At 38.4% G+C, this 12,591-nt stretch overlaps 1 long non-coding RNA gene across 1 annotated transcript in view; it reads left to right on the top strand.

Annotated features, from left to right (window-relative positions):
• Positions 1-12,591, top strand: part of LOC138716836 (uncharacterized) — a 43,958-nt gene that overhangs the window by 14,839 nt on the left and 16,528 nt on the right. Inside the window, exon 2 of the long non-coding RNA XR_011336752.1 lies at positions 4,517-4,611. This is a non-coding gene — a long non-coding RNA (uncharacterized lncRNA). The remainder of the gene's footprint in view (positions 1-4,516; positions 4,612-12,591) is intronic.

The raw sequence follows: 12,591 nt of genomic DNA, 5'->3' as shown, positions 1-12,591 counted from the left end.
GCTGCCCAGAACTCAGAGCCTGCAATGGGCTAGAGGAGACCTCGAGCTTACACCTCACAACTTAAATAACTCCAACTTATCTTTTATGCTGTGGTCTTAGTTTGATTGCAAAATTGGATTTATGTTAAGAGCTAAAGGGCTATGCAGTCTTTAACCTTTTTGACCACGATTTGGAATACAAGCAAGGCTGGGAGTGACATCTGAAAGCTACTGCCATCTGATGGCTGCAAGGGAGCCCCTGTAAAACAGGCTGCTTGCAAGAAGGTGAAACCTTACAAGACAGTTATTGCCACTGCACAAACCTGTTCCCTTTCCAATGTGCATAGAGGAGGATATCAACGAGTGGATGGTCATGGAAGCTGAGCTATCCTTGCAGCACGGGCACTGCACTGACGATCCTTACCTTCACATGCACCTTGTGTTGCATCTCCTCTCTCTTGCTGCTCACTCCCTCAGCTATCATGCAGGCAATGAATAAAACTAAGAGACTTGGCTTTTCTAACACCACAAGAATTACCAAAATATTTACACTTCTAGAGAGGTTTTCCTCTACCAGTGGAGACAAATAGAGCTACTGGTTCCAGGACAGATTTCCTACAAAAAGTGGAGGTTGGCTCAGCCCTTTCTGTTGCTAGAGGTGATTTACTAAATGTGGCCTGGAACTGTATTTGAATTTCAAGTTGGCAAAGCCTTTGAAGTTTTATATCATATGTAGTATTTTGGTTCAACTATATTCCAGTACTTATGCAGCCTTAATCGTTCACTTACCATAAAATTAATCTGAAATGTACTTCAACCTTTCAAGGTTAACCATAACTAACCAGCAGCTAATAAAGACTAGGGAGAATTAAAATAAAATAAAAAATGTTCAAAACCCATTCAAAATATGTAAAAATGCATGAAAGAATTGCATAAAACTTGATCCAAGGTTAAAGCATAAAAAAAGCATACTGTAGTATCTTCTTTACCACAAGTGGGTATAAGCTAAGCATGTTCAGTAGCTCTGAAATGCTGTTTCCTTTTCTAATTACAGAAAAGAGCTTTCTAAGGATGTCTACAGAATAATACGAGATGCTCTGAGAAGGTGCCAAATTATAGTGGAAATTTGATTGTTCCCAGTGTGAGTAGAAGCACTTGAGATCCTAGTCGCTTAGAGAAATAGATATCAGATGGTGGCAGGAATGTTTTCTTTATTCCTTTAGATAGTTTTGCAACCCTAGATATTTTACTCAAGGCCAATTCTTCTAAACAACACTCAAATCCTTCATCTAGGGCAAGAGATCTTGATTAATCAGAAGTTGATATGATTGACACAAATACATTTGTAGGAAGCAGTGGAAAATCTGGGAATCAAAACATCTGATTTCTGGCTCAATAAAATTTCTTTAACTGGAGCATTATCTTTCTAATTCTACATTTACCTACCTCCACTCATTCCTCTCTTCACCCCAGGATGTGTTCTATTGCCTCAGACTTGGAAAATAGCTACAATAAATATCCAAATACATAAGCTGAAAGGCTAAAGGAAATTTAATTACAGTTGCTGGAAAAGAGGGAGAAAAGGCACGATCCTCACAAATAGTAGGATTAAACCTTTGATGAAGTAATTAATAACATTTTAAAAGCTCTCCCTCTCATGGTACATTTGTTTCCATAATTGTGATACACTAGGAAATTCAGTGTTCAATTGCCCTGAAACTCATTCGCAATCCCTTGATAGGAACTAAGTATATCCCATGCATTCCCAATGACAGAGAACATTTTTAACCTACATTTCCATATTAATCTGATAATTTTTCCATACTGTTTTAGGGAAAATGCTGCTTGCTCTGCAAGGTTGATCTCCAGAGAGCATCTCAGAAGTGACAGCAACATATAAATGTGCCCTCTGTCCCTCTGCACCACTTCTCTTGTTCTTACCATTGCAGCACATCCTAAAAACAAACGACTTGCTCAGTCCCAAGAATGCAAATTCCAGGCCTTTTTATTCAGTGTGGAGGAGAAAAACTTCTTCTGAGTAAATTATTATTGCTGAGTTTGTTTGCTTTTTTTAATCCCCTGCAAATTTTACCAGGATGATTTCTTTTTTATCGAGATTCTTCAGAACAGAATGCAACAGGATACCTGTGGTTGCTGATAAGTGAAAACAGCATTTTTAAGAGGTTTCCTTCTGTTTTCAGAACATCTACAAAGCAAGAAATCTTTACTTGGCTCTCTACTGAACCTGTGAATTAATTTTAGAGCTGTTATCCTAGAAGTCTCTCAATACTGGAGTTCATTTACCACAAATGTATAACTAAGAAAAAAACCCCACATTCTTCTGTGGGAATGTTGAGAATTACACTGTGCACTTAATGGATCCCCTAGCAGCATTTATATGATCTAGGATAGTCAAAGTCAGTGACTTCATCACTGAAAAGAGGACACGCCTAGGTTGCTAAACTATTACTCTGTGATCTGTATAATGGGAAAGGAATGGACCCCACAGAGTAGGCCAAATGCCTTTTCTTTAGAAAGCTTCAGCACTTCAGCAGCTATATCATGTTGTTGTAATCTAAACAGGACTCTACGACATCAGATAATTACTTTTCCTTAATATGTCTACCCCTCCAGGGCAGAAGTTCTCAATTCCTTGGTCCATAGAGTAAACTAAGACACATCTTGGTTCTCCACTCCTGGTGTCTTGTGCATACTGCTTCCTACCCTAGACTGCTAATTGTAGTGTATGTGTTTTGATTGATTTGCCTAACAGCCAAATTATTAAAACCTCTATTTGCTACTGTGCTGTACTATTTCTGCTCACAGCTATTTCATGCTGGGCTTTGGTGGATATTTTCTTCAGCTTTTATTAAAACCTCAACCAGACTGATGGGAGCCATCAACTTTGGGAGCCCTACAGGGACCATGAAGGAGAGTCAGTGCTCCAAACCTGGCCACTGCCCCAAAATCAATGCATTATATACTCGTGTAGATAAATTCAGAATGTTTTCTTGTAAAGATTTTGTCACTGTATTTGTTTGCAATAGTCAAAAAACTATTCAAATAGATTATCTGCACAATATATGATGGGATGTCAAATAAGTATCATAGCAAATATTACACTGTATTCAAGACTCATTCCTTTCAGAAAAAAAATTTGTTTGTGTATTGGACTACAAATTATGACATGAAAATATTTTTAGGGAGAAAATATACTGTTCTTGTCACACAAACATGCACTATACCATGACTAACAAAGATGATGTCTGCCATTCAGTGTTCAGGTTTATTGAAAAAGCAGTCCATGAAAGGAAGAGTTGAAAACATTTTCCACCGTTACTTGTGCAAATAAGGAAAAGTCCATGTAAATGAAGTATGTTACTTCTGTATAATAAATATAAGTGAGAGCAGAATGAAACACAAGAAATCACCTTCCCCAAATGAAGATGGTTCAGAAGGTCTGTGAGCTCTTTATCTCTCTTGTGTGCACTCATGTTTTTAATGCCACAAGGCATACATTAAACTAAGAATTCTTGTATATGCAATTATAGCATTTTAAAGGTTTGTTCAGCAGCTGTTCAAAATAAGTATCAGCCACTCTGGGCAATTAAATTTCATAGCTCAAAACAACAGAAGGAGCATTCTCCATTAGCACAAGCAATAGGGAAGCAGATATTATCTGAACTTGGAAATTATTCTTGCTAATGGAAAACTGGAAGGCTATTGTCACTTGCCAAATAAAATTATTACTTGTAAAGTAAATATTAATTAATCTTATATACTAGAGAGATGAAGAGTTGCTGAAACTGTTAACTACTTTGCTTAGCTCTGCTGTGTATCAGAAAAAAAAATTATTTATGTTTTGAGGAAAAAGGACTTTCCTTTCGTCACTTTTTTTTGTACCTGTCTCAGTACAACTGATCTGTAGTACCTGTGGATAAGCCCTGCTGTCTGTTATAGGATTGATTCTTTTCCTTATATAATGACAGAAAACCTAGTAGGACTATTGTGTTTTCTCAGTTCTCATTTTCACAACAGAATAGGTACTTCAACTATCTCTTGGAAAATATCTCAGGCATACACAAAAGATATGACATGCACAGTTTGAGTCACAAGTAAGGTGAGATCTTGAAATTAAAGGTACCTTAAAAATAAATAAATGTAAAGGATCTCAGCCAGTGCTCAACCCCAGGGTGGGGGTGAGGAGAGGAGGGACAGAAGAAAGAAATATGTGTTGAAGAGCTTTTCTAACTGGCTGCCCATAAATCAGAAATGACAAAGCCCAGTAATGGCGAAAGACTACGTGATTAAGAACATAAGCCCCAAAGCCAGAGTGATACTGGGAGTCCTGAGCTTCAAGAACTGCTCTGGGGAAGAGGAACCACACAGATGGAGCTGCTTAACACATTTATACTTTATCCTCTAAAATTTTTCTTTGGCATTGTTTTCCGTAGACTGAAACTATACCCCGCAATACATAAGGAGTAACCAGGCTATCTAATGTTAATATACTTGTGTATCCCCACTGCTTCTGCAGGAAACCTGAGTGTGCCCAATCTGAGCAAGAAGAGCTTGGTTCATTCATCACGCTCCTAACCTTAAATTCCAGAGCAATTCCAGGTCCTAAATCAGGTATGTACAGCATTTTATTTGAATATAGCCCTTTGTTCCCCCTCCTAGAACACCTTCAGATTAACATGCTTTCAGTTAATATGCACAATGCGCTCTGGCACTGCCTGCTCATGACCAGAGTACAGGGAGAAACATTCTCTATTGTACTATTTCACATCTTAATCTTACAATTGATACTTTTTTCCATCTGCCATGCTCTGGGCATAAAGATCAAGCCCAGAATACTTAATTTCTTACAAGAGAGTTCCTTTTTGTATTTTCCCTAGAATTTCAGGCTAATAACTATTCTGCAAAATTTACTGGTCTATTCTCTATGTGCTGTCTTAGGATTTGCATACATAAGTCTTATCTCTGTTAATGGCGTTGGCAAGGATGGGTGTAAATCCCCACATAGTGAGATGAAATAATGGGACTCTTAAGACTTATTTATTTCACACTGGAAAACACATTATAGTTATTGCGATAATCCCTACAGTTCTGATTTGGTATGAAAGAAACTGATATTCCATATATTGCTGCGTAACTTCATTTAATGATTACTGTAAACTCCAGAAAAACATTGTTATCAAAGAAAAATGTATTTTAAGTGCTTCTTATCCATTATAATGTATATTTTCACTGGTAATTAGTACTCCCTCTTTTCTGCATATATACAACATTCTTTTCTTTATATTATCTTTCACACAGTGTAGATACAGTGTCTGCCATTTTAGGTTAATAAAATTAGATGCCTGCAAGTGTTCTTCAGAGAAGCCAGTGACAGTACTAATCATTCCTTCAAACTGTTCTTCCAGCCAAATTAATGTTCTTGCAGTAAAACGTACAAGATGTTCTTATTGAACATTTCATTAACTAGTTCCCTCAACATTCTTAGGAGTATGTTTACTACGGCATCTGTGCATTTATAAAATATTTAGAGCCTTGCTTTACATTCTTCATATGTTGTTCTTGATTTGTAATTTTTCCATCTTTTTTCGCTGCTGCAGAGTCTTACATGTATATATAATGTACCACAGAATTGTAGCGCTCTTCTGAATTTCTACTATAATCTATGCATGTTTTTTCTATTCGAGCAGCTGAAAAATGTGTGTCAAGGGTAAATCTTAGCCTAGTGGCAGTGAACAGTGAAAGCTGAACCTATCTGATCTAGTAGGTGTCCGTAATCACATGAGCTGAAATTGCTATGGATCAGATGTCAATTCTATTTGAATATCTGGATAATCAGCAAAGTTAACTTGCTGCTAGCTAATAAAAATTATTTAACTATAGTGGTTAATTTTTAATTCAGGGAGGGCATTTAAAGGTATAGCAAGTTATTAAACTCCTGTTAGTTTTTTTTTAAGCAAAAGACTTTCCTAGTTTTCAGTTGCTGATGACAGCAAGGTATGTTTGTATATTCATGGATTCAGCAAATGCACTTTCTTGAACTTTAACCTGCAGGCTACCTAACTTCACTAGGAAGTATGGCTAATAGCGTTTAGGGAAAAATAATCAGGATGAAAACATTTTCTTTTCTGAAAAGCAGAGGGTAGTTACCCCTTGCCCTTTGTTAAGATAATTGTTCAAATATTTAAGTTTCTGAACCAACTCAAAGAGTTTAACTAGTAGATGCCTTAGTTCCAAGTGTGCCCCCATCCGTATCACACCATCCCAAACAAATATATTTGCAGCACTCAGAAGCAGAGGTAAGTTTTCAAGTTACACTTTCGCACAGATGTGAATCCAAACTGGGAAAAGGCCAGAGGATCTCCAAGAAGCAAGGAAAAAACTCAAATATGCAGTCAGAAAAAGTGCAGAGGATCTCTGCAACTGACAGGGAGTAAGAAACATCTGAACACACTGCTAAAAGGAGAAGGAAGTGTCTCTTAGAGCACCATGTCTTCCAGTGCCTGGTGTCAGACACAACCACAGAAGCACCCACCAGGTGCTTGTACCCCTGTCAGACAGTTCTACTTGCCAGTTGTCCTGACATCTGTGACAACTCATCAGCAAGACGGGACATCTGACCAAGCAGGCCACCCTGCATTTTCATAACTGGGGCTTGTACCAGGCAAAAGGATACTGTAGGTCTGAGATGCTGCGGGTTTTGTGGAATGCTGAAAGTTGTCCATGCTCACACCCTGCCACTCAAGTGCAGAATTGTGGAACACCACCAGAAGCCTGGCTTGGTCAAAAAGCCCCAGCAAAACTAGGAGGTTTTCCAGGCCACACAGGATTTAAGGAATTTACCAAAATTATCACAGGGTTTGGATGTGACATGAGTGCCTGTCTCATCAAGCAGAGTGGTTTGGAGCAAGCTTGAGCACTGTACAGTACCCATTAAGGGAAGCTGCAGAAAGCAGGGAGGAAGGACCTAGCATCATTGCAGATAGGAGCCAGAAGTGGTTGTGCTGTGGATTGTCATCTAGGACGTAAGAAAAGTGAAGGTATTTCTGTTGTTGAAGGTATTTCTGTTGGACAGATTTCATAGGATTGGATTTAATCTGCATGATCTGATTTGCATAGGTCTTGAAATCCTGCTACTCCTTTTGGCTTCAATACTTAAATCAGGGATATTTTATTATACTATATGAGAAGCTATGGATTGAAAAACACAGAATTTGTAACAACTGTTTTCCAGAACTCCCCTTTGATGCAAATGCTTTTGATACATATACACACATACAAAAAAAACCATCTCCATAGAAACCTCATGAACCTTATGTCTCAAATAACTTTTTTAAAGGGCTTATCTTGAGAGTTATTGAGGACACTCAGCTCTCACTGCCTCCTAAAATAGGAGTAACTCTAGAAACTGCAGTGCTATTTTCCACTGTGTATTGACAGAAGTATAGCTATTCAACACAGATTAATGTAAAGACTTCAATATTTTAATAAACTGAAAAATAAATCCCTTTACATATCCAAATCTTCTTTAGCTTATTTGTATATTTTTTCATCTGAGCACATTCCGATAACGCACAGAGGAACTGAAGCGATTTTCCACTGAATTAAACATCAGATATTAGTCTCAGGCACTCAACTATTTCTCTGTAGTCAGTGGAGAGAGACAGGTACTTGCAGACAAATATTTATTCTGCCTGGTTCAGATGCTTTCTTTACACAAACTATCAAGGAGCGCTCAGTGAGTAACAGAGATGACTTACCTAATTCCTGGATGACAAAAGTTAGATGTTTCTTGTGCTAGTGATCTGCTAAAGCCATAGCCTCTGTGACCCTAGGTAAAGCCCACATGAGGCATCCAACTGATGTTGCCCGATTCCTATAACTATCTAGTAAACAAAAGCTCTTTGTAAATGATGTGTAGAATAGTCTTCAAATGCCAGTAGTAAATACATGTGAGTAAATAGACTTCTTTACAAATCTGTATTATGAGAACTTTTCTCGACTGTGAGAAAATTTAACAGCTTATTCAAACCTTTTGTATGTCTCTGTTTACTGTTTGTGAATATACAATCCCTGAAATCAGCAGGAATTTAAGTGTTTCCTGACTACAAGGTAAGGTACATACATGATGTAACATAGGACCAAACGCTGAGAGGTATCAAAAAGTGAAGTTCTGAGTGCCTTTGATTCCTGCTGGTTTAAGCAGAGCACAGCTGAATGCTGATGAGCTTCAGAGTCCTCCAAGGTCAGTTCTTGAGGGCCTTGTCCAGCATCCATGAGAAATGACTGGAAATTGTGGGAGGGTATTTGTTTCTTTAGAGATTGAGAAGAATTGTCATCATAAAGATTTTACCTCTCCAAACGCCACATTATGCTTTGGCCAGTAGCTTTATAGCATCCCATATTACTCCTGCTATCATACTAAATACTATTAGCACAAAATGCCTTGATAAAATGCAATAACATTCACAGTAAGTTAAAACCAAAAACTTCACTTTCAGTAGCTATTTTTAATTCTATTAGTGAGTGTCCTCTGTTAATACTGATACCAGGTGACTATCATCAAGCACCTCAGCTACTCTGAGTTTCACCTTTCAAACCAAATATTTTCCTTAGTCTGAGAGCAGACTGAGAAACTAAAGTCAAATCTCACAATGTAAACTGCTTGCAAAGAGGGAAGAGTGGACAAAAAGGGTGATGTTTGCACCACTGGAGTATTGGTACAGAAGAAAAGATAACCTGGGTTTTATTTACTACAACAGCTTCTCCCTGCATCTTGTAGACCGAGAGTTGTTCTGAAGTACTGTGCCTGAACCAGTACGCTGTACAATAAGTTCTGAAGGACCCTTAAGTGACTAGATTGGGTAATAAGCAATGTCCCCAATGCTTTGGGACTGCAGGCTGTATATCTGTGACACTCTGTGCCATGTAGATGTACTGGCAAAGGTCAGCTTTAGTTTTAGTTTTAGATCTGTGCTCCATATCCAGAACAATGTGCAAACATGCCTAAAGGTTTGCAAAAAGTTCACTGGCCAAATGAGGTCATCTAGTCACGGCCTTGCTTAAAGCATAGGAATTTCAAAACTTTAAACAGGTTGTTCAGAGCTACATCTAGTGGGTTTTTTTAAAAAGATCCCAAGGATGGAGATTATACAGATTCCCTGGACAATGTGTTCCAGTGCATGATGATTCTTACTGTGAAATTTCCATTTTGAAATAATTAAATTATAAAAAGGAAGAAAAAAAGCTCTTCACTGGCCACTTCCACAAAATAAAACTTCCATTTTGAATCAACTCTGTTGCCTGCTCCTGAAAATCTATGCTACTTAATGCTGAAGCAGCTAAAAGCAATGTAATACTCAGTATCAAGGGATAAACAACAAGATTTGTAGATAGAATTAAGTATGGAATTGAAGACCATCGCAGATTTACTTCTGAGCAAGGATTTACCTTGGACTCAGTCCTGAAGTCATTACTCAGGAATGCTTTCCCCAGTGACAAAGTCCCAAAACAGCTAGTATCAAGCTGCCTGCAAGGCAAGCAGATATTTTGTGCCATGCTGCCATGAGCTCTAAGAGAGCAATAAAACAGATGCCTGCTCAGAATTAGAAGGCACTGGAGAAGTAAGTTAGTGATGAATATACAAGAGTATCCCTGTAATATCCAAGCTACTTAAGAGCACATTATCATTTAATGCTACCCTTATTTTAAAGGTTGTAATAAAATGTACTTACAATTAGGTGGAGGTTTTTAAAATTAACTTGTGATTTGATCATCTGGGAATTTTCAAGGATCTCATTGACAAGCCCATTTCAAGAAAGTAGTGACCACTGGCTGTTTGGAATTACCCAGCCCTTCCTAGTTGTTGAGTTATACATGCAAAAGCACCATTCACTTTATTTACAAAGAGGATTGAGTTTGTAAGCATAGGAATACCCATCAGTTAGGAAAAAAATTGTTCTCTCTGGGTAGTAATGCCCTCTATGAGTAGCTTCAGGCATCATCTCCCACAAACAGCTATTCTTTTGACCCAGAGGGTAGCCACTTTCCTTAATCACCCACAACTCCAGTTAATATGTAATATAACATGTGTAACAAAGGATGAAAGCATAAAGAGGAAAGGCTAGCTCTGCTTCAGAAAAGTTTTGATGATGCAGTTTCCACAATCTGCTCTACAGTTTTGTAGTGTATCTACACATTAAATTTTACTTTTCAATTTTACTAAGACTGTGTTAAAGTTTGAATTACCAAGGCCAAAACCAGAGTGTTGTTCTTAATGCTTTTTCTAGTCCCATCAATGTTTCATGTATGACTTTAAACCCTGAAAGCAGTTCTTCTACATCATAAAGAAAAAAAGAAAAAAATACATGCGGAATAATGATGGGATAGGCAGACATCACTTTGCTCAAATCAAAAGTTACTTTGGTGTAGTACAACAGCTTATTTTGTCCCTTCCACCGTCTGGTTGTCTTTACCTTTTGCTAGACGACAAACTGTGAAAGGTAGGAACTATGTCTTATATTTTTATTTTCTACGTAACACAGCAGAAGCCAAGGGCCTCCAGGTACTCCACAAAATGGTACTGGTAAATACTTTTTGGATACCAAGAAATGTGATGACAATAAAAATGTTTTTAAGTGTTTTATCATTCAGTTAGAATACTTGTTTACTCGTCTCAGTAGAGCATGTTAGCTGAGGTTCAGTAACTGACTAAACTATAGTCACATGGGCTTTTTTGTGAGTTCAGAGCGTGTGCAGAGGTTACTTGTATCTGCCTGCAGCAGGCACACAGATGTACCCGAGTCCTTTGTGGGTCTTGGTCTAAATTCTAAAACTGCACTATTAAAGGATCTTTTTCACTGTGATTGATGAGTCAAAAGGTATGTATGTTGTAGAGGTAGGTAGCCATTGATGTGCAAGCAGTGTTATTTCATTCTGCTTTAGCATTAAATCTTCCATTTGATGAGAGCCCTTCAAGCTGAGTGACTTTGTTTCTGACAGCTTTGGGGGGCTCTCCTACATTTTCACGGCTACAGGCTCTGGTCAATCAGCAGCAGCAAAAGTGTCCACAACTGCATATTGTAAACAAGATTAGCTACTGGCATTGCAAGAAGAATCTGGATCATTGAGCTTCATGCAGGGTTAGAAAAGGTGCAAAGTGCAGCTGGTACTACAGCTATAGCTCTTGTGTTCCACCACCTGCATCCCACCAGCATTGCACGATTGCTGCAATGTTACTGCAGTGTTTCGTGGTATACCTTATGTTCCAAATGTTTTAAAGATGCAACTAACAGCAGGTTTACCTCAAGACCTTCAGAATTCTCCACTTTGAAGCTGTGTGGTTCAATGAGTGGCCTAAATTATGACCTCCTCTTACATTATTTTTCCCTCGCTCTATGCTGCTTTGGATGCATCTGCTTCTGAGCAAGACTCCAGCGAGTATAACTTCAGAATACCAAGTTTCTCAAAGCCACTGAAGGAAGATTTTTCTCTTTATGTTACCAGGACAGTTCTAATATTTAAACCACTGATCATGGTCCATTCTTTCTCATCTGTTTTTCTGATAAAGCTATCACATGAGATAGGCACAAAAGCCAGAGCTTGTTCCCAGCCTTATGGAAAGGCCTCACAGGATACGCTGTTGGTTTGGCAAACTAAGCCTAATGTACCTACTGCATTCTTGATCAGCCAGTCAGAGGCATCAGATATGTGTGTGGAAACAGCACATCAGCTGTGCTGAGAGTTTCATTTCAGTATACTCACAATATACTGTTGTCTTGAACTTATGCAATAAAACCCAGCTTTAAAAATGGTTATTATATTAGCAAAAAATGCATGCAGCTTGTTGAAATCAGTTTGTGGTTTAGGACAAGACATTGACACTCTCTTCTCTCCCTTTGCCATCATTGACATCTATATATTAAAGGATTGGAAAAAAACAGTTCCTGACATATTCAAGGTACTATTCTTAACAGGTTGCATCATATTTCCTACAGCCAGTGTCCATTGCCTGGCCAGCCCAGCTCAGGCTCTGCCCAAGGTACCCAGTATGCTGTAAAGCCAGTGAGCTCAGCACCCAGCATGATTTGACCCTGCTACAACAAGGTGACCAGGCGAACAAGCAACCTGGCAGCTAGCGTACCTCTTTGGAAACAGGTGGCAGCATGATCATGTCATTTCCTTTCCACTAGCAGCCTGGCAGCTGCCCTCTGTGCTAGACCAAGGGCTCTGGCCTCTAGCCAGCACAGGTTTGTGAGTTTCTGTTCTAAAGGTCAAATGCAGTTTTCACCAGAAAAAGAATATCCCCCTCAGAAAAAAAAAAAAAAAAAAAAAAAAAAAAGAAGAAGAAGAAAGAAAAAGAATTAAAAACCAATTAAAAGTAGTAAATGTGTGTCTAAAAGCAATTGGGCAGTTCTGTGTTAAAGGTCAAACTCCAGTTGCTGCAACTTGGTTTTGCTGCAATCCTGCAATACCAGTGAGCAGGCACGCTGTAGGAAAAGTCAGAAGGGTGATGTGCCCAACATTTAAGGAAACCACTAAGAAACCGTCATATAGAACAATGTGTTCCTGCAAAATCATTAATGGAACTAAAAG

This window comes from Phaenicophaeus curvirostris, chromosome 1 (genome assembly GCF_032191515.1).
Source record: "Phaenicophaeus curvirostris isolate KB17595 chromosome 1, BPBGC_Pcur_1.0, whole genome shotgun sequence".
Taxonomy (NCBI): Eukaryota; Metazoa; Chordata; class Aves; order Cuculiformes; family Cuculidae; genus Phaenicophaeus; species Phaenicophaeus curvirostris.
Note: the sequence above shows the minus strand (reverse complement) of the source record. Positions and strands in the feature narration are given on the sequence as shown.